Below are 20,971 nucleotides of genomic sequence, written 5' to 3' on the forward strand. Positions count from 1 at the left end.
TTCATAATTATGTTCTATCTTTACATAAAAGTAAACAATAATTGGTCGACCAATGAATACACGTGATTATATGTGATAATTCAAAATCGTAATCTTCCTCTTTTCTCGATTCCGCAACTTTTTTTAACTTGCTTTTCTAGAAATGTCCCAGCAGATTGAATTTATCTTAATCCTTTGGTAAAACTCTAAGATAGCAATCATTAAATGAAGTTTCAAGAAACAGAATAGAGTAATAAGGGTATTCTTTGGATTTTATTCTTAAAAAAACTCAGGTTCTCAACACAGTTTAAGTTGAGATTTTGACTTTCATACCCCTTTGGTCAATGTTTGCAATGTGGTATGAATCACACGCTACAGCATTTCCTCCTTTCCCATGGAGTGCATGTCTCTTTCTTGTAAATGCTGTACAGATTTAGTTCAGACATGCCTAATGTTAACTGAGTTCACTTTACATACTTTTAATTCATCAGAACTCTAATCTGGCAATTAGACAAAAGTGATCATTTATCACTTGTGGTCACATTCATTATGACATTATTTAATTCTCGTTTTAGGTGACGTCAAACTTTAAGCTTGGCTCTCTATTATCACCTAGATGTAAGCTTAAAATCGTCTCATCTCCATTCTACGAAGTAATGGAGGTGATTGCCTCTGTAAGAAGGCCAATCTTAGCTGTCCGACATGTTTTTCAAAATAGACATATATATATTTACATAACTAATATGTATATATATGCTCCTTCTGTATGTTCATAATAATTGAAATTGAGCATGACAATATTGTTATTAATATTGATAAGACAAAGGTGAACCATTTTGGGAAATCTCAAAGTATGAGTACATTCAACACCTACGTAAGCCTAGAGATCTAACAGTCTATTGAAAGTATTCTCAGTATAGGCTTTGTGAATGGATCCGAACCATGTCATGCGTAGATATGTACTTCATGTTCACCTCCTTTGTGCCACCAAGTCTCGCACAAAATTATATTGATATCTATGTGTTTCGTTTACCATGATATTTGGATCCTTAGTGTATGCTATTGCTGCTTGACTATCACAGTTTATTCTTACTGGTTCAATAGCACATTAATTATTCCTAGATGATTCATGAACCGTCTCAACCAAACGGCTTCTTGCACTGCAGCTGAACAGCTACAAACTCAGCCCCATTGTAGATAAGGCTATGCATGATTGTTTTTACTGCTCCAAGATATGGCCCGCATTTAGTAAGAAAACATATCCGGAAGTAGATTTCCTCTATCTAAATCTCCTCCCAATCAGCATCGGTGTAGCCCTCAAGTGTAAATCATTTCCTTGATAAACTAATGAGTAATCAGCTGTCCTTTTAGATATCTTAAGATTTTCTTCACTGCTTTCCAAGTGCTTGTCCTGGGTCGGACTGGTATATACTTACCAACCCAACGGCATAATAGATGTCGGCTCTAGTGCACATCATGGCGTACATAAGACTTCCAACAGCACTTGTATAAGGAAAATCTTCATTTGTTCCTTTTCTTGTGGAGTCTTCGGCACATATTACGACTTAAAGTCTCACCTTTTGCGATAGGGTTGTCTATGGTTTACAATCTGCATTGAAATGTTCAAGAATTTTTAATGTATGGTTCTTATGAAAGAGATACTAATTTTCTTGAGCGATCTCTTGTAATCTTGACTCAAGATATATGCAGCTTCACCCATATCTTTCATCTCAAAAGAGATGATAACCATCCTTGATTTCATTGACAAATCCCTTATCATTTCCAGCTATAAGTATATCATCAACATATATGATAATATAACAAATTGTTATTGGATCTTTGTATATACACAATGATCTTCATTTATCATTTTGAAATCATACGACAATTATCGCATTATGAAATCGAATATACCACTGTCTTGAGGATTGCTTGAGACCATAAATTGACTTTAAAAGTCTACACACTTTGGTTCTTGACCTTCTTAATAAAACCTATTGGTTGACATATAGATTTTCTTGTAATCCCATTGAGAAAAGCAGTCTTTACATCCATTTGATGCAATTCAAGACCATGCTAGCAACTATAGCTAGAAAAGTCGAATTGAGGTAAACCGTACAACAGGTGAAAAGTTTCTCATAATCTATTCCTTCGTTTGTGTATACCCCTTTGCGACTAAGCGAGCTTTGTATCTTAATACTGCCATCAGCTTTACGCTTGATTTTGAGAACCCACTTGTTCCTAAGGCTTGCGTCCTTCGTAAATCAACCAATTCCCATACTTGTGTTGATTTATAGCTCTAATTCTTCTTTATTGCTTCACCATTTTTCCTAGAAGGCAATTGAGAGCGTCATTTACATTCCTTGGCTCTTCGTCATCTTGTGGAGTAATTAGAAAAATTCCTCCTAATCTTAAATCGTCGAGTGGAACTTGTTTCCTGTTTGATCGACGTATTGGAGTTGATTGGTGTTACGCCCATTGGACCAGCTATCAGAGTTGAATCGCCAGTAGGGAATGATGGAGGATCTGAAACTGATTCATCAACTTCCATATTGCTCCACTGGGATGAAGTATAACCAAATGATTGTCAGCAACAGAATTGCCTTGGTCTTGTGTTTTATAGAAACAAGTCTTTACTTATTTCGCCTCTTAGGAAAATCAGTTTCTAAGAATGTGACATCTCGTGATTCAAACTCAGTGATGCTACCACTTTCTTGTTCTCCTATGAAGGCGTACCTTTGAATGTTTGAATATCTTATAAGATACATTTCTTCCCCCTTGGACCTAATTCCATATTTTGGAAGGATCATGAACATAGCCACATCCCCATGGCTTTAGGAGACTCAAATCGGGTTTCCTATTTGTCCATAACTATATGGTGTAGTAGTAATAAATTTGGATGGTACTCGATTGAGGATAATGTGGCAGTCAATAAGGCATCACCCCAAAGGTGATGGGCAAGTTTGCTTGTGCCATCATAGACCTCACCATCTCAGTAGGGTTCTGTTTCTTCGTTCTGCAACACAATTTGTTGCGGAGTTCTGGGAATAGTTAATTGATGTTCTATTCCCATTCATCACAAAAATTTGAACTGATCAGATAAAATTCAAGTCCTCGATCGGTTCGTAGAACTTTTATTTTTTATTAATGATTCTCAACTAAGTTTTTAAACTTTTGAAAGCATTCTAAAGCTTCGATTTTGAGAAATCAAGAAAACATAACCATATCGAGTGAAATATCTATAAAGTGATGAAAAAAACAGCCCGATGTCTAGCCCTCACATCATTGGACCACATATGTCAGAATGAATAGTTGCAATGGAACTTCAGCTCTTATCGCTTTTCCAAATGGTTTTCTGCTGTTTTCCAGCTAGGCAATGTTCACAAGTAGTCAAGTCTACTTTTGTTAAGGATCCTAACAAGCTTCTCTTGCTAGTATATTCATTCGTTGTTGGCCAATATGGCAAGCCTTGCATGCCATACACACATCATCATTATTAGAAGATGTAATAAAGGAAAAACAAATATTACTATTATTATAAGCAACTCAAGCACTATAAAACCATCGGAAATAACCACAACCATAGTATGTGTGTCCAAAAATAAATGGACACCAGTACTGGAAAAATTTAAATTAAAACCAAGTTTAACAAGTTTAACACGGAAATCAAATTTCGACGAATATCGGGTGCATATAACACGTCATATAGGTATAGGATTCGACCTCCATGCATGATCAATTTGCATGTGCCGATCCCTTTAACTTCCACTTTTGAATTGTTACCACATATATCCATTTTGGTTCCCGCGGGATTCGTGAAATTCCACGAAAGCACTCCTGTCTTTCGCTATGTGTCTGTTGCTGCTAATCTTCAGTCTACAAAGGATGAGAATCAGTTAGAAAAACAGAACTGGAAACATTATATAACTTACTTGTGCAAACAAATAATTTACTTCTTCGGCTCGCTACAATCGCGGAGCAAAATGTCCCTTGTTACCAAAATTATAGCATTCACCTTTGCCATATTCCTCTTCCTGGCAGGATGCTTTCCTTTTCCGTGTTTGAAAACTTTCTCTTCTTCCCTTGAGCCTTTCAGTATGCCTTTTCTTTGGGATCCACCTTGGAATTTACGTTTAAATCCCTTCCCACCATGTGAACTGGAACCAGCCATATACATATCAGTATTTGCCTTACTCGCATTAAGGCGATCTTCTTCCAGTTCCAAATGGGTATGGCATCTTCTAATTCTGATGCCCTCATTGTGGGTAAGGTGTATTTTCATATGTTCCCAATTTTGAGGCAATGATCTTATGACAGCTTGAACCTGTTGTTCATTTGTTAGGACAATGACTTGCATCTCTTAACTCATTATCATGTTTGACAAATGCCGTAATGTACTCATAGTATGTTCAGGCTTTTTCTTATATGTGTCAAATTTGATAGTGAGTGACCGGATTGGTAATGGACGTACCGCCAAACTTTGTAGCAAGTGCGGAACACATGTCCTTTGCTAATTCATAATCCGGTACTTCTTCATGAGATCATTGTCCACTGTGCTCAACAAAGTAATGCGAGCAGTGGAATTCTTCTTCTTCATATGTCATAAGCGGCACGGTCTGTCTATGTTGAGCCGTGACTCCCTCTTCAGGCTCTTCCATGGTTGTAGTAAGAGCTTCAAGAACCTCTTATCTTCCAAAACATATTAGATTTTATGCCCATATCTTATAATTGTCGCCGTTGAATTTTTTCCTTTGTTAAGTTCGGCGACAAGTTTTAGATGCAGATGCCATTCTAAACAAAATACACGTTGGATAATGCATTATTCAATGCTCGGAACATACATGTTCATTTAAAATTATACCATAATAATGTATATATAGATTTGGAATCAAAAGTTAACAATGTCAACAATCATCATCCAAAATTCCAATTTCCAATTATCATAGATATAACTAATTGCAATTCTAAAAATATATTTGTCACAATTATATAAATATAATCAACATCAATTCACATAAAATTTAAATTTAATAAACAAAATAATACATTATGTATGAATTCAACTTGTAATAAAATTAAAACAAACAATTCCAAAACAACAACAAAAAAATAAGTGTACAGCCACATTCCTAAAACTGGGAAGGATCTGAAATCCTTATCCTAAGGTCTTTATCTAACTTGTAATTAACCCTAGATAGGGGAACTCCCGAGTTTCTGTGATGTCCTTACGAGTGGAGACTCCTATAGATGCCCCAGCTGTCTTTTTTGCACCCCAATCTATGTACTCCCGATATAGTTGTTGACCAAAGTCTATAATTTTTATTGTCATCTTTAAAGTTATGAACTTTCAGCTTGGTCCAAACCATATCAAGGAGACCAACGAGATTAGGGTAACCAAGAGTCTCTCTTAGAACTGGAATTTCGATCATCTTCCTTTAATCCCCTATCCAGACAATTTCCTGAATCTTTCATTCAAATGAATGAAATGATTTACGAGTTGCACCAACTCATCCTCTGTGTCTCTTAAAATCAATGTGTGAGTTTGTAGAGTTCTAATCATGTTCATAACCCTTTCCCTGAGCGGGGTTCTAGCAACCATTGCACGTCTATAACGTAACATTTTTCTGTAACAAATACAAAAAAAAACTATTTATTTATCAAATAAAGGTTGACTATATTGATAAATATACACGTGTTTATGGTTCAATAACAAAATTAGACTCATAACAATATACCAAGTATGCATTTTTATTCTTTACAGCAAAAGAAAAAAATTACAGTACTTCACGCGCCCCCACGCGCCGGCAGAAGCTGTCACGCGCCGACAGATCCCCCACGCTCTACGCGCCGGAAGGAGCTTCCATGCGCGCGTCACGCGCTCACACACAATACGGGTCGGGTCAACCCGTTTCACACTAAACCGGGTCTATCCTGACCCAAGTTGGCCGTGACTTTTCGGGTCGAGTCTTGACCAGTTTACTGATCAGTTGACCGCGGGTGGGTTGACGGTTTGACTGATCGTTGACTTTGCGTATCGGGTGTTGACCGGGTTGACTGACCGTTTGACTTACGGGTCGGGTTTGGCTCATTACCGGGTTTGACTAACCGTTCGGTCATATGAGTCGGGTCCACGGGTCAAATTGACCATTATTTATTTGGATTAGGGTTGGGCCGGATAGGAATATAAGGGTTTGTGAATATAGGTGACACCAAAACAATATTAGCCTAGTGGTTAGGGTATTGGGCTTCAACTATGGAGACTTGGGTTCAAGTCTCACCACCCACGCCTATTTGAATTTTTTTTCAAAAAAAACTAACAGGATAAAAACGACATGTCATTCATAAGGGTGGATCAAAAACGACATGTCGGTTTGGGTCGTCTGCAACCTCTGTCCGGGTCTGCAACTGGGTACCCGACCCGGAAATCAACCCAATCGAAACCCGAAACTACAAAGAGGCATATCTAAGTCATTTTAACTCCATTTTTTATGATTCAAAAACTATTTTCTTCATAATTTCATAAGGAATTTAATGGTCTAATAATCATTACCAAAAAGACAACTTTTTACGTGCAAAATTTGAAAAAATCATAACTACATTTGACAAACCAATAAGATGCTTCAACATTACAGTATGAATTTCAAACAATATGAACCACGGCTCTGATACCAATGTTGGAAATAACATATATCCTAACATAATCCCAAGATCATAGTCACCATTGCAATCACATTTGTATATAAATGAACTACAATGAATTTACACAGCATAAATACCTCCTTTCCTTATCTCTGAAGCAACAAAGTAATCTGGAAGAAAAACCACAAATCGTATTTTTGTTTTCCAAATTCTAGAGAGAGAGAGCGTAGATTTTTTTGCGTTTTTTAGAGTAACAGTATCCGTAACTCAAAGAAAGAATTTTTCTTTTATAAGTAGCGGTTAGAGAGAAACTGCATTTGACAGTTTCATCTCACACACGTCGCTTGGGGTAACCCATCATGGGTGTACCCCTTATACAATAATAAGTCATCCATACTCTCACACATCAACAACATCACTTCACCTGTGTCCTGAAAATGAGTTTATGGTTGTCAATTTCCTCTCTGGTGCTCTCTTTTTTACTAGGAGGCTCATCAACTGAGCAATGTGGAAGGCAATCTAGAGGTGCACTCTACCCTGGAGGCCAATGTTGTAGTCAATTTGGTTGGTATGGCACTAAATCTGAATATTGCACCACTGGATGCCAAAGCCAGTGTGGCAGTGGCGGAGGCGGCGGTGGTATTGGGAGTATCATTTCAAGATCCACGTTTGACCAGATGCTTAAGCATAGAAATGGGTGCCCCTCTAAAGGTTTCTACAGTTATGATGCTTTTATAGAAGCAGCAAAGGCCTATCCTGCCTTTGCTACTACTGGCGATGCTGCCACACGTAAAAGGGAAGTTGCTGCTTTCTTAGCACAAACTTCCCATGAAACTACTGGTTATTTTTTGTTGAAAACACAAAGCTCAATAGTTCGTAGTCACTCTTTAATATTGTAAATTGTTTTGCTGTTTGATGGTAAACATATAGGGGGATGGCCAAGTGCACCTGACGGCCCATATGCTTGGGGATATTGCTTTCTCAGAGAACAGGAACCCAAATCGTCTTACTGTGATCCAAAATATCCATGTCCTAAGCAATATTTTGGCAGAGGTCCCATTCAACTCTCTTGGTAATCTTATACTTCATTAGTTTCTTATTCGTGTATCTGTGCAGTAAAAACATATCACATACAAAATAAATTTAATGTAAAGATACACGAATAACGTATAAATATCTAAGATTTTCTCGCTATAATTATTAACATTTATCTGCATATTGATATGATTCAGGAACTACAACTATCAGAAGTGTGGAAATGCGATTGGGGTGGACTTGATTAATAATCCAGACCTTCTAGCAACAAATGCAGTGATATCATTCAGTCAGCTCTCTGGTTCTGGACGACTCCGCAGGCACCAAAGCCATCCTGCCACAATGTCATCACCGGAAATTGGAAACCCTCTGCTGCCGATCAGTCGGCTGGCCAGGTTCCAGGATTTGGTGTGATCACAAATATAATAAATGGTGGGATTGAATGTGGTCATGGTGTGGATTCAAAGGTACAGGATCGCATTGGGTTCTATAAGAGATACTGTGACATGTTTGGCGTTGGCTATGGTAATAATCTTGACTGCTATGGCCAGAAGCCTTATAGCCCTGGAATATTAGTGGAAACCATGTAACTTAAAACCTTGTAGCCAAATATTGTGTCATATTGTAATAATTCATGGTTGGATATATAATAATTGAAGTGATGCAAGGATTTTTGTGATATGAATTATAATTAAGAAATCTTAATTTGAAAAATTTTCTTTTGTTTTGGAATATGGGAAGTCTTCACTTGATATACAGTAATATCAATATGAGTGTACAAAAGAAACTATTGGACTATAGTTAGCTGTCCAATTGACTTGGGCTCAGTCTATCTTCGGGCCCATTCAATTTAGGACTCAGAAGAATAGATGGCCCTTTATAGTTGGGCCAGATCAAGGCTTTTATCAGACTTACGGGCCCAAATTCATGGGATGGGCTGGTCTGACCTAGATTACTATTTACCCTTCGAGCAATCAACCCAATAATGATAGATCTGCTAAACGATTGCACAACCATGAGAGTACATGGAAACGCTAACAAACTTCTGAGTTGAGTTCGGTTTATTATATAAAATAGTCTTAAAGCTGGTGCGTGTATGTTTATACATTATTATTGTTTTTCTTGTGATGTTAAATGTATATTATTTGTATTGAATTTCATTATATATTAAATTGATAATCAAAAAAATTAATAATAAAATTATTATATATCAAATAAATAGTATATATTTAATGTAAGTGTAAAGATTTATTTTCATTATTGTTGATTTAAGCAGCAATTTGTAACGCGCCTAACTTTCTCTTTTACACAGTTTCTTTATTACAGAAGTTGTATCCATCAATTTGTTTTTCCTTTATATTTTTGGAGTTCCAATTTCACTTTCCTACACTACTTTTCCAACATTTTTCTTTTCCAACAAAAGCCTTTAAAGAGATGCATGCATCAAAGAACTCACTCAAAACAAGAGAAACAGTTAAATATTATATTAAGTTCCCTTTCAAGAACTTGAAAAATCAAATGAAAGATTAATTTATTCTTTCTTTGTTTTTTTTTTATCCTATTCCTCACCCCATTTTTGAAGGGGTAGTGGCTTGGACAGAAAAGTCATGAGAAGGGAGTAGGGGAAGGGTTTATTACAGTATGCCTAAGTGGGGTGGTCGACATCGCCACCGCCTGCATGCTTGACAAACTCTGCTGAAGATAGAAAACTGCCATGGCATACACACATTATTCTCACTTCCTCTCCCTTTCCATACTTGTATAAAATAATAAAATACCATAAATTCTTCTTCCATTAAGGCCAGATCCTTTGGTGAAGACAGAAAGCATATCTTCATATGCGTTCATTCCACTACTTGCCATTCAAGTTTCTTGGGTGGATTCTTCATACCATACAATAACTTATATAACCTTTTANAGTTGAGTTCGGTTTATTATATAAAATAGTCTTAAAGCTGGTGCGTGTATGTTTATACATTATTATTGTTTTTCTTGTGATGTTAAATGTATATTATTTGTATTGAATTTCATTATATATTAAATTGATAATCAAAAAAATTAATAATAAAATTATTATATATCAAATAAATAGTATATATATAATGTAAGTGTAAAGATTTATTTTCATTATTGTTGATTTAAGCAGCAATTTGTAACGCACCTAACTTTCTCTTTTACACAGTTTCTTTATTACAGAAGTTGTATCCATCAATTTGTCTTTCCTTTATATTTTTGGAGTTCCAATTTCACTTTCCTACGCTACTTTTCCAACATTTTTTTTTTCCAACAAAAGCCTTTAAAGAGATGCATGCATCAAAGAACTCGCTCAAAACGTGAGAAACAGTTAAATATTATATTAAGTTCCCTTTCAAGATCTTGAAAAATCAAATGACAGATTAATTTATTCTTTCTTTGGTTTTTTTTTTAATCCTATTCCACATCCCATTTTTGAAGGGGTAGTGGCTTGGACAGAAAAGTCATGAGAAGGGAGTAAGGGAAGGGTTTATTACAATATGCCTAAGTGGGGTGGTCGACATCGCCACCGCCTGCATGCTTGACAAACTCTGATGAAGATAGAAAACTGCCATGGCATACACACATTGTTCTCACTTCCTCTCCCTTTCCATACTTGTATAAAATAATAAAATACCATAAATTCTTCTTCCATTAAGGCCAGATCCTTTGGTGAAGACAGAAAGCATATCTTCATATGCGTTCATTCCACTACTTGCCATTCAAGTTTCTTGGGTGGATTCTTCATACCATACAATAACTTATATAACCTTTTAACAAAAACTATATGGCAAACATGATAAGCATTTGAAAAGTAGTATAACAATACAGTAGTCAATAAATTGCAACCGTGCCTAAAAGTTTTACATTTCTAACAAAGCATAAATAGCAATAATAAACCGCAATTACAGAGATATAGATAACTAAATACATTACCTTCAATAACACGTAATTCGCAATGACGACAACAAATATTATGATTTGACTAAAAATATATACCTACATTAACACAAAATAAAAAGTTTAATAATACATTGATCAAATCAAAAGAAAACAATTACAAATAACAATTAAAAGTTGATTGCCTCTCTTTCTTCAAATAAATCGTGTAACAAACTATTAATATATCTACATATATATAGGATTCAAAGTAACTAATCTTTTAAGTGATACAACGCGCCTCTTCAAATTCACGAAATTCAACAATACACCTTATCAATACATTAATGCTAGCATTTACTCGATACTAATTATAATGAAATATTATATAATATAATATATATAATAATATATATATATATTACCCTTCATGTTCTATACCCTTCCACATTCAATTAGAAGAAACAATGAAGCTAACGTATAATCATATAAGCATTTCTCATGAATGTGAAGAGTTTCTCTTGATCTAATCTAATAATAATAAAACATTTAACATCCACAAAACATTAAATGTATGTTATTAATATACAAAATAGCTTAAATTAATAACATGCAGACACTTACAATAATTATAGTTTAAATCAATATCGCACTGACACTTGCAACAATTATAGTCCTATGTGATATTCAAATAGCAAGTATTCCAAGACTATATAGATTTATAGATTACCTATAGACTTACGTGAAGAAGATATTAATATTTATCGTTATTAATTCTAAGAGAAAAAAACAATTAAAATTGTAAACATGATTATCTTATCAATAAAATTTGTTATTATGTCTAATTAAGCATTATTCCAGTTGAGAGGATGAGAAAAAAACAAAAAAAAAAAAGTTTTATATAAATAAAAAATGCTAAAACGAAAGAGGGCTTTTGCATTTTTTGATGCAACAGAAACGACAGGGGAATGTTAAATTCATAAGCGAACGGAGCCCTTTTTCATTGTGCAGCCCATGTGTGTAAACGTCATTTAAAGTTTTCCTATTGTTAATAAATAAAAGATAGAATTGTGTTCACATATCACATGTGTCTTAATTCCTATAAAGACAGGTTGGTAAACCTTTCTAACTAATTTTCTCTCATAAATATAATATATCAACTCGTAATTAATCACGATTGATAAACCCTTCTCACTAATTTCTCTTATAAACGTGACGTGTCAATTTGTAATTGTTAAGAATGACTCATTATAAACTGACTAATTACAAGATGTCACGTCGTATTTATAAAAAAAAATTAGTGAGAATGATATGTGAGCGTTGTATTACTCATCTTAATTCATATATCAACAAATTTTAAGACAACCCTGCATAATGATAACTAAAAGATGAAAAATCTACGCTGCCCTAGTGGCACTAACTCAATATTCTGAGTTGCTATCACAAACCAATAACAAATAGACACGTATAAAATTCTTTTACAGTTAAATAATAAAACCAATGACTAAATTGAAACAAATAATGAAATTAAAGATTAAACTGAAATAAAGTATAACATCAAATTGAAATAAATCCAGCACGGTAACCGGCGATCGCTAGCCATTTTATACGAGCCAAATTTGAGAAGTAATAGCAATCTTTTTTTTCCAAAACACTTCTATTCCAACACAGGTAACTGGCGGGAGAGGGTTGATTCATGTTGGGACTCTCTTGATTTAGGCTAAGATTGAAGGGGAGTAGTGAAAGAGGTGGTGAGAGAGAGAAAGAGAGAGAGAGGTATTTTGATTCGCTAGAAAATAATAAGGGGTGAGAGATGGGTTTTTAAGTCTCTGTGTGTGTGTGTGTGTTTTCAAATTTGATATACGACGCCATGTCTGCGTTGTGAGAACTCCAGTCCAATGGTGCTTCGCAATGCAAGCAAGCTACGTCGAAGGACTAGGAATCTAGGATAGCCCCAACACAAGCAGCATCGGGGGAATTTGATTCATCCTCCAACACCAGAATAGTGTGACCTCGTGTTATTGTACTAATGTCGAGGCCTGGCGTTAGATCCTTGCGTGTGCAAAACAGTTTTCCGGTGGTGATAGAATGACGCAGTCTTGGCATCGTATCTTACAAACTAAACTAGCGTTGTTCACCTAGAGATAGAGTCACCGAAGAACCAGGAAATGCGTTGGTACAAGTCTCTATTTCGACAATTTTTTTCTATTTGCAGGAATACGTTGAATTTCTTGTGATGAAACTTAAGTAAATCTGATTTTGTTTGATTTGGATATGTGAAAGGGGATAGTATGAATGATGTGCGATATATTTTTGTAATTTTAAAGGAATTCATCTGTCAATAAATATTAGGGGTGTGCAAAATTATCCCAAATCCGATCCGATTTGAAAAAATTGGATATCCAAAAATCCGAATCAGATTCGGATAATAAAAATAGAGAAATCCAAATATTCGGTTCCAATGGGGATTAGTTATTCCAAACTATTGATGCGTGATTTTTACACCAACGAAACGCACATGTGAAATGCTGAGTTGGCCCAGAAGACACACGTGAATATAAAGGAAAATGAGAGTAAATACAATGGAGACAGCTTTTAAAGTGGTTCGGATGCTAAGGTAGCAAGTCCTACGTCCACTGATGTTTTATTAATGATAGGGGTCAAGTCGCATTAGCTGACTGATTTACAAATGATTGTACACGCGAGTGGATGCTATAAATTATAGAGAGAGAGTAGCTAATTGAGAGTAAAAATGTGCGGATCCCTTGAATGAAAGAGGAACTCTCAATTTATAGTGGGATACCTTGAGGAAATGATTACTGGATTTGTGAGTTGGTGGGATTATCCGTGCAAATCCTTCTTTATGTCACATTGCCCACCTTCTAGAGTGATTCGCGCGATTTGGAGCAGGGATTGGACACGTGGGATCACCACAGCTCCTAGCTAGCCTGGTACGCGCCCACTATTCTGACAGAAGCAGGCTGCGGGTGTACCCATGTTCTGATTTTTGTAGGCTGACTAGACCTTACGTTAGCCCTATATTTTTCAAGCATAACAGAAGTCCTCTAGTTTTTAAGGTTTGAGAATCGAACCTTGGAAACTATAAGTCATGCCGCAATTGGATGATCTGGAAATTCTTGTGATTCCGACTTGTTTGAAAGGAGGTCGAGGTAGCACTCTTTGTGAACACGACCTCGCATGGTCATTGATTGCTAAGGATGAGCGACCTGACTTCGTCAGGCGTTACCCGTCGTGCTTTTGGTATGGGTGCATTTAATGAAATAGTCTCTGCTTTTAAAGACGTGTCCTACGTGTGATAAGCGCCAGCCAAGCGCACTAAATGCGTTATATGCTGACACAGTATCACTTTATCAGAGAATTAAATGCGTGACATGTTGAAACGACGCCCCTTATCAGAGCATTAAATGCAGATTGGGGCGTAATTAATGCTAAGAGAGAGAGAGTGCCGTCGTTTGAGTTTTTCAATGGAAAAGATGAAGATTTGATCTTCTTCAATCGTGGCACTCACTCTTCCTCACTGATCTGCGACACATGGCCGTGATCAACGGTGGGAAATATTTGCCGTCCTAACGTCGTTTTGATTCCGAGAAAAACAAACGTCATCTCACGCGTTATAAAACTCAGATCTTTCTCAGGCAATGTCACCACACTGTCTTTTTTACAGAGAGCAAGAGATTTTCGTAAGCTTGGAGTCTTGGCCTTCCAAACCAGCGTTTTTATGATATTCGAAGCAGAAGCCATTTTCGTACTTCGAGAGATAAGAACCTTTCTTTGTTTTTTGTTTTCTTATTCCTGTGGTTGGTAGATGGCGTTAGTCTCCCGGTAACTCATCGGAGACGAGACGCTCATGTCGAGTTCGAGCCATGAATGGCAGCTCGAATCACCCTGTTCAGGTTTTCTTTAGGTTTTAGGGGGTTTGTTTCCCTCCATGTCATCGTACGGAGTAGCATACGATGGCTAAATGACCTCTCTACTTGTCGCTTTTGCAGACCAGTAGAATGGACCCCTCAACGACTAGATCCGAGGAAGGAATCGGTTCGTCCTCGCAGGGTACTTCGAGTGTCACTCTTGAGGTCTACTCGATGCTCACTGGGGAAGAGCTCGAGAGGGTAATAAAACAGTATGGTATCGACATGACGTTTTCCTTGATGTGGCCCACTCATCGCGATACCCATCCCGTGGGTTGGCCGCGATCTCCGAGGAGATCATCAAGGGTGGGGGGTTGATCCCCTTCCACCCTGTTGTCAGGTCGATGTTAGATCACTTCGGGATAGCATCGATGCAGCTCACTCCGAATGCGTATGTGATTGCTGTTGTAATGTACATCGCATGTCGTGAGAACGAGCTAGGCGAACTGACCCCTACAGAGCTCGGCTGCTCGTATTTTTTGAAAAAGAGCAAGAACAAGGATTCTTATTACTTGTCCAGGCGACCTGCCATAGCCGAAGGAATACACAACTACCCTAGCAACATGGGGGCCTATGAAACGGAGTTTTTCTTCTTCCGTTATGACGGCCACTATCGCTTTCAGGACCCAAGTAGGCTCTTCTCCCTTGGCGAACTCATTAAATTTGGAATGCGTTTTCCCTTCTAACGACCTGTTTCTTTTCTGGTAGTTAACAAGACGACCAACTTAGGGCTACTCTTCAACCCGGACAGGATTGTATCTTTCGGCTTCCTGTCCGAAGCCAGCCGCGATACGAAGAAACTCGTGACGACAGCGAATCTATGGAAATACAGTTTCTTCAATGCAAACGCGTCTTTAGAGCCCCCATTGAGTACGTAAGTCTAGCTAACTGGCTCTTTTATGGTCGTGAAGTGAAATACTGTTGCTAATAATGCTTGCATATAGCGACCATGCCTGCGAAGGAGTCAGAGCCGACGCGACGAAGGCAATTCAATTTCCCACGGTCGAAGACCGCCAAGGCGAAAGATGCGGCCCCTGCTGATCCCCATGCTAAAGGTGCAACATTGGGCCCTTCAGTGCGACCTTCTGGAACTTCTCAACCCCGGCCTTCGGAGGATACACCAATCTGTCCTGCGAAAACTTCCCAGCCATAGGCTGTTCACTCGAGGCTAAAGACAATGGCTCAACGACCAAAAAGGAGAAGGCAAATTCAGGTTGAAGAGTCAGAGACTGAATTAGAGGGTGATCAACCCAGGAGGTCACAACCGGACGTCGGGAGGAGGTCGAGTAAGGAACCAATGGGCGACACGACCCCTGCTGAAGGCGCGAAGAAGGAAATTCCAATGCTAGACTCGCTGGGGAACCTGTTGGAGTACCTGCAGTCGATAGTCTACACTTTGTTTGAATGCGGACTCTCGGAATCATTTGAGCAGTTCACAGGTTCCAGTGACGTGGACCTCCCTTAATACCTTTTTATAAGCTAACTTTATCTTTCCTTGTTCGCAGGCCCTGCTTTTCATGTGAATGTCCTTGGAGAAGGTTTGGTTGGAAGCTGCAAAGGGAGATGTCGTATTGAAAGAGGAGAACGCAACTCTCAGGCAAAGCTTGGAAGCCGCCAAAATAGAAAACAACCTGTCCTCTGAGTCGGTGAACTAGTACATGAATGAAAGAGACGTGTCTCTTCGCACAATGGACTTCCAAAAAGAGGAGCTCGAGAAGCATGGGGAGGAAATAAATGAGCTTTAAAATACCATTGCCAAACTCTCCAAGAAGGTCGGAGAGAGGGACCAGGAGCTCAAAGCGACCTCTCTACAGGCAGAACAAGAGAGGGATGCCTCCGAGAAGCAAAGACAAGCTCTCGAGGCTGAACTTCAGACAAGTCAGGGAAAAGTTGCTTCCCTGACTGAGGAGGTGCAGAATCAGGCAGCGGAGGTCGAGGAGAAGGCTGTCGAGTGGGCAATTGAGTCCATTTATGCCTTGCGGCCGAAGAACCCGCATATTGATATATCCGACCTCCTAGAGGATTGGCAGAAAACTCTCAAGTCTATGGCGCGACAGGATGATGAAGTGGCGGCCAACCAAGGATCCCCAGCCGACTAGCCTTAGGATGATAAGGTCGTTCCTCTAGGAGTTAGATCAGGGTTAACAGTTGTACCCTTTTTGCCTGTTGGGCTCTTCGCATTAATGAAATACATTTTGCTTTTACAATTTCTGTTCGCTTTATTATACATGGGTTTGATTGCTTATAATATTGGAACAAGTCTATGCAAACAGAACACATTTATACGAACAAGATTACATGCGAGGACTGTTACAAGCGAATAGAATATTACTTTACAAGGAAATAATTTACAAAGATAAAAAAATAATCTTTACAAGGAAAACTGAGTTCAGAATTACTGATAATAAGGTCGAAGATGCTCAACATTCCAAGATCGGGGTACTTTGGAACCGTTCAACCTTTTGAGATGATAAGTCCTCAGTCTTATCACTTTGTCGATGCGGTATGGGCCTTCCTTGTTCGGTCCAAGTACTCTCGCACTTGGTTCCCTAGTATCGAAAAGAACTTCCTTTAATACAAGGTCGCCGACTTGGAAGTCTCTTTGTCTGACCTTAGAATCAAAGAACCTCTTCGCGCGTTGCTGATAAGCTGCTATTCTTAGCGATGCCTTTCTGTGACGTTCTTCAACAAGTTCTAGACTTACTTTCATAAGCACTTCATTGTCGACCTCACTGTACAAGTCCCTCCGAAGTGAACCAGTTCCTACCTCTACAGGGATCATCGCTTCACAACCGTATGCTAGCAAAAAAGGGGTTTCTGAGGTAGAGGTCCTCTAAATTGTCCTATACGCCCATAGGACTTCGGGGAGGTCATCGGCCTAATTCCCCTTGGCTGTGCCAAGTTGGCTTTGAGAGTGTGCTTGATGGCTTTGTTGACAGCTTCAACTTGACCGTTTGCTTATGGTCTTGCGACTAAGACGAATTTTTTTATGGATGCCCAGCTCGTCGTAAAGCTGCTTGAACTCCTCGTTATCGAACTGTTTACCATCATCTGAGATGAGGGTATGAGGAATTCTGTATTGGCACACAATGTTCTTAAAAACGAAGCCTTTGAGCTTTCTGGTCGTGATCGTGGCTAGCGGCTCGGCTTCCACCCATTTGGTGAAGTAATCTACCGCGATCACGGCATATTTGACTCCCCCTTTACCAACTGGCATGGGACCAATGAGATCAATTCCCCACATGGAAAATGGCCAGGGGCTAGTCACTGTTATCAGCTCGTGGGAGGGAGCTCGCAGAATGTTCGTGAACCGTTGACACTTATCACACTTCTTGACAATGTTGTAGGTGTCATCTTGGATTCGGGGCCAATAGTACCCTTGATGAACAACCTTGTTTGCAAGAGATCATGTGGCGGTGTGATTACCGCAGATCCCTTCATGTATTTCCCTCACGATGTAATCTGCTTCGTCGTTGGTTACACATGGGAGGAGAGGGGCGTTAAACCCTCGCCTGTACAGCTGGTCCCCGATAAGGGTGTAACGAGCAGATCTTGTTCGCAGAACCCTTGTTTCGACCTTGTCGTCAGGCAAGGTCCCATCCTTGAGGTATTGGAAAATGGGAGTCATCCAGGAATCTAATTCTGTTACATTCACGACCTGTTCGATCAGGCTGATACTGGGGGGCTCAATGAAGCAAACGAGAATGCTATCTGGCGCCTCTGAGTCCAACGATGAGGCTATCCTTGCCAAGGCGTCTGCCATAGAGTTGCTATCTCTGGGAATCTGAGTGATCGCGAAGTGCTTGAAAGGCTCGAGTGCGGCCTTAGCTTCTTTCAAATAGCAAATCATATTATCTTCCTTGGCTTGGTACTCTCCTAAGATCTGGTTAACGACCAGCATGGAGTGGCTATGGATGCTGATCACGGTTGCGCCCATTTCTCTAGCTAACCGCAACCCAGCGAGTAGAGCTTCATACTCGACCTCATTGTTGGTTGCCTTAAATCCGAACCGGAGAATGTCGCGAACGCGAGCCCCCTCGGGACTCAAAAGGAGAAGACCTACACCGGCCCTTTTTTTGTTCGATGATCCATCAACTTAAAGGCTTCAGGTTGATAGATTCTGAACAGTTTCCTAGATGGCTTCGCTGGGCTATTGTTCCGACTCACTTGGAAGATAGGAAAACTCTGAGATGAAGTCAGCAACAGCCTGCCCTTTGATAGCCGATCTTGGCTTGTACTTCAGATCAAATTGACTTAATTCCATGGCCCATTTAAGCAGTTTACCCCATGCCTCTGGCTTCTGGCTTCTGGAGGACCTGCCTAAGCGGGTAATTAATCATTACATGGATTATATGGGCGTAGAAGTAAGGTTGCAGTTTTTTGGAAGCAAACAGCAGGGCATAGGCTAATCGTTCCATTTTTGGATACCACATCTCGGCATCTAACAAGCGCTTGCTCACGTAATACACTGGCCATTGGATCTTTTCCTCTCCCCGAACTAAGGCTACACTGACCGTAAACTGAGAGACGGACAGGTACAGGAGGAATATCTCTCGCGGGAGAGGTGGCTTTCTAAGGTATTCTTTTATACTCTAGAACACCTGTTCACACTCGGAAGTCCACTTGAACTTTTTATTGGCCTTCAGAACATTGAAGAATGGCAAGCAGCGATCTGTGAGCCTTGATATGAAGTGACTAAGCACCGCTATTCACCCATTTAAGCTCATCACCTATTTTTTGCTGGTCGGGCTTTCCATATCGAGGAAAGCTTGGATTTTCTCAGGGTTGATCTCTATTCCCCGTTGGTTAACCATGTATCCTAGGAATTTTCCTGAAGATACTCTGAACGAACACTTGAGAGGATTTAGCTTCATTCGGTATAGTCGGAGGATATCAAACATCTCAGCGAGATGCGCTATGTGATCCGAAGCGACATGGGACTTGACTAGCATGTCATCTATGTAGACCTCCACTGACTTGCCAATCTGTTCGGAGAACATTCAGTTAACCAATCGCTGGTAGGTCACGCTAGCGTTCTTGAGGCCGAAGGGCATAACTCTACAGCAGTACAGTCCCCGATCTGTACAAAGGATGTATGCTCTTCGTCCGATGCTTACATCAAAATTTGATTATATCCCGAGTACAAGTCCATAAAACTTAGCAACTCGTGCCCCGAGGTGGCATCTACGAGCTGGTATATTCTGGGCAGAGGGAAGCTGTCTTTTGGGCACGCTTTGTTGAGGTCGCTGAAGTCGACACAGGTTCACCACTTCCTATTGGGCTTTTTTACCAAAATCAGGTTGGCAACCCAGGTCGAGTAGAGTGCTTCTCAGATGGATCTGTTTCGAAAAAAGTTATCCACCTCTAGCTTCAAGGTGGCATACCGCTTCGGATCCATCGCCCTTCTTTTCTGGCGAACTGACTTAGCTTCGCTGTCAATGTTCAACGCATGGCAGATGATATCCGGGCTGATCCCGGCCATATCTACGTGCGACCAGGCAAACACATTGATATTTTCTTTTAGGAAGCTGATCAACTCGAAAGCGAGTTGGGAGTTGAGATTGTTCCCAATCCTTAAGACTCGGCTTGGCTCCTTCTGGTTGACCGATACCTCGGATGAATCCTCAACTGGCCCAGTAGAAGGGCTTTCCTGAATTTGAGGATCCATGTTATCCTCGGCTGGACCAGGCTGCGGCTCGATCCGACTGATCGTCATAGCCTGTCGGGGAATGCCACGCGACATACCCTTCCTTTGCACGCCATCTGCACTGCTTTTATGTAACAGTCGCGAGATGCGCGCTGCGATCTACTAACTTCCCCTATCCCTATCGGGGTGTGGAACTTCATCTTTAGATGGTACATCGAAGTGACTGCCTTGAAGCTTCTTAGTAGAGGTTGCCCCAGGATTCCATTGAAGGCAGATGGGCAATCCACGACCAGGAATTCAGTAACCTTAGTCACTTCATCATAGTCACCTAGCGTGACTGGAAGTTGGATCGTTCCTTTGGGGATCAGGTGGTCCCCTGTAAAGCCATAAAGAGGAATCGAGGCTGGCTTCAGGTTGGCTTCGTCCAAGTTCATGCTTTCGAAAACACTTTGGAACAGGATGTTCACAGCGCTTCCATTGTCCACTAGCATCCTGCAGACATTATGGTGCCCTATGAGGGCGTGATCACAAGTGTGTCGTCGTGGGGATGATGCAGATGGGCTGCATCCTTCTCGGAGAAGGTAATTGGCTCTTCCTTGCGAACCTTTTGTGGTCTCTGCGATGTGCTCATCACACTGATTGGGTCGTGATGAGCCGCAAGAGCATATCTTTCATGAGCACCTCGCGTGTTCCCCATGAGGTGCGGCCCCCTAAAATCAGGTTGACACTGCAATATCCTGTGCGATTACGATGCTTCATTCTTTGCTCCCTTTGACTTTTCTCTTATGCGGTAGCGGAGTCGTTAATATACTCCTTGAAATGCCCCTTCTTGATGAGCTCTATGATTGCC

General features: G+C 39.7%; 1 pseudogene; it reads left to right on the top strand.

The window, feature by feature from the left end:
* Positions 1-7,020: 7,020 nt before the first annotated feature.
* On the top strand, positions 7,021-8,344 carry LOC116142164 (annotated as a pseudogene).
* The last annotated feature ends 12,627 nt before the right edge of the window (positions 8,345-20,971 follow it).

Source organism: Pistacia vera, unplaced genomic scaffold (genome assembly GCF_008641045.1).
Source record: "Pistacia vera cultivar Batoury unplaced genomic scaffold, PisVer_v2 Contig405, whole genome shotgun sequence".
Taxonomy (NCBI): domain Eukaryota; kingdom Viridiplantae; phylum Streptophyta; class Magnoliopsida; order Sapindales; family Anacardiaceae; genus Pistacia; species Pistacia vera.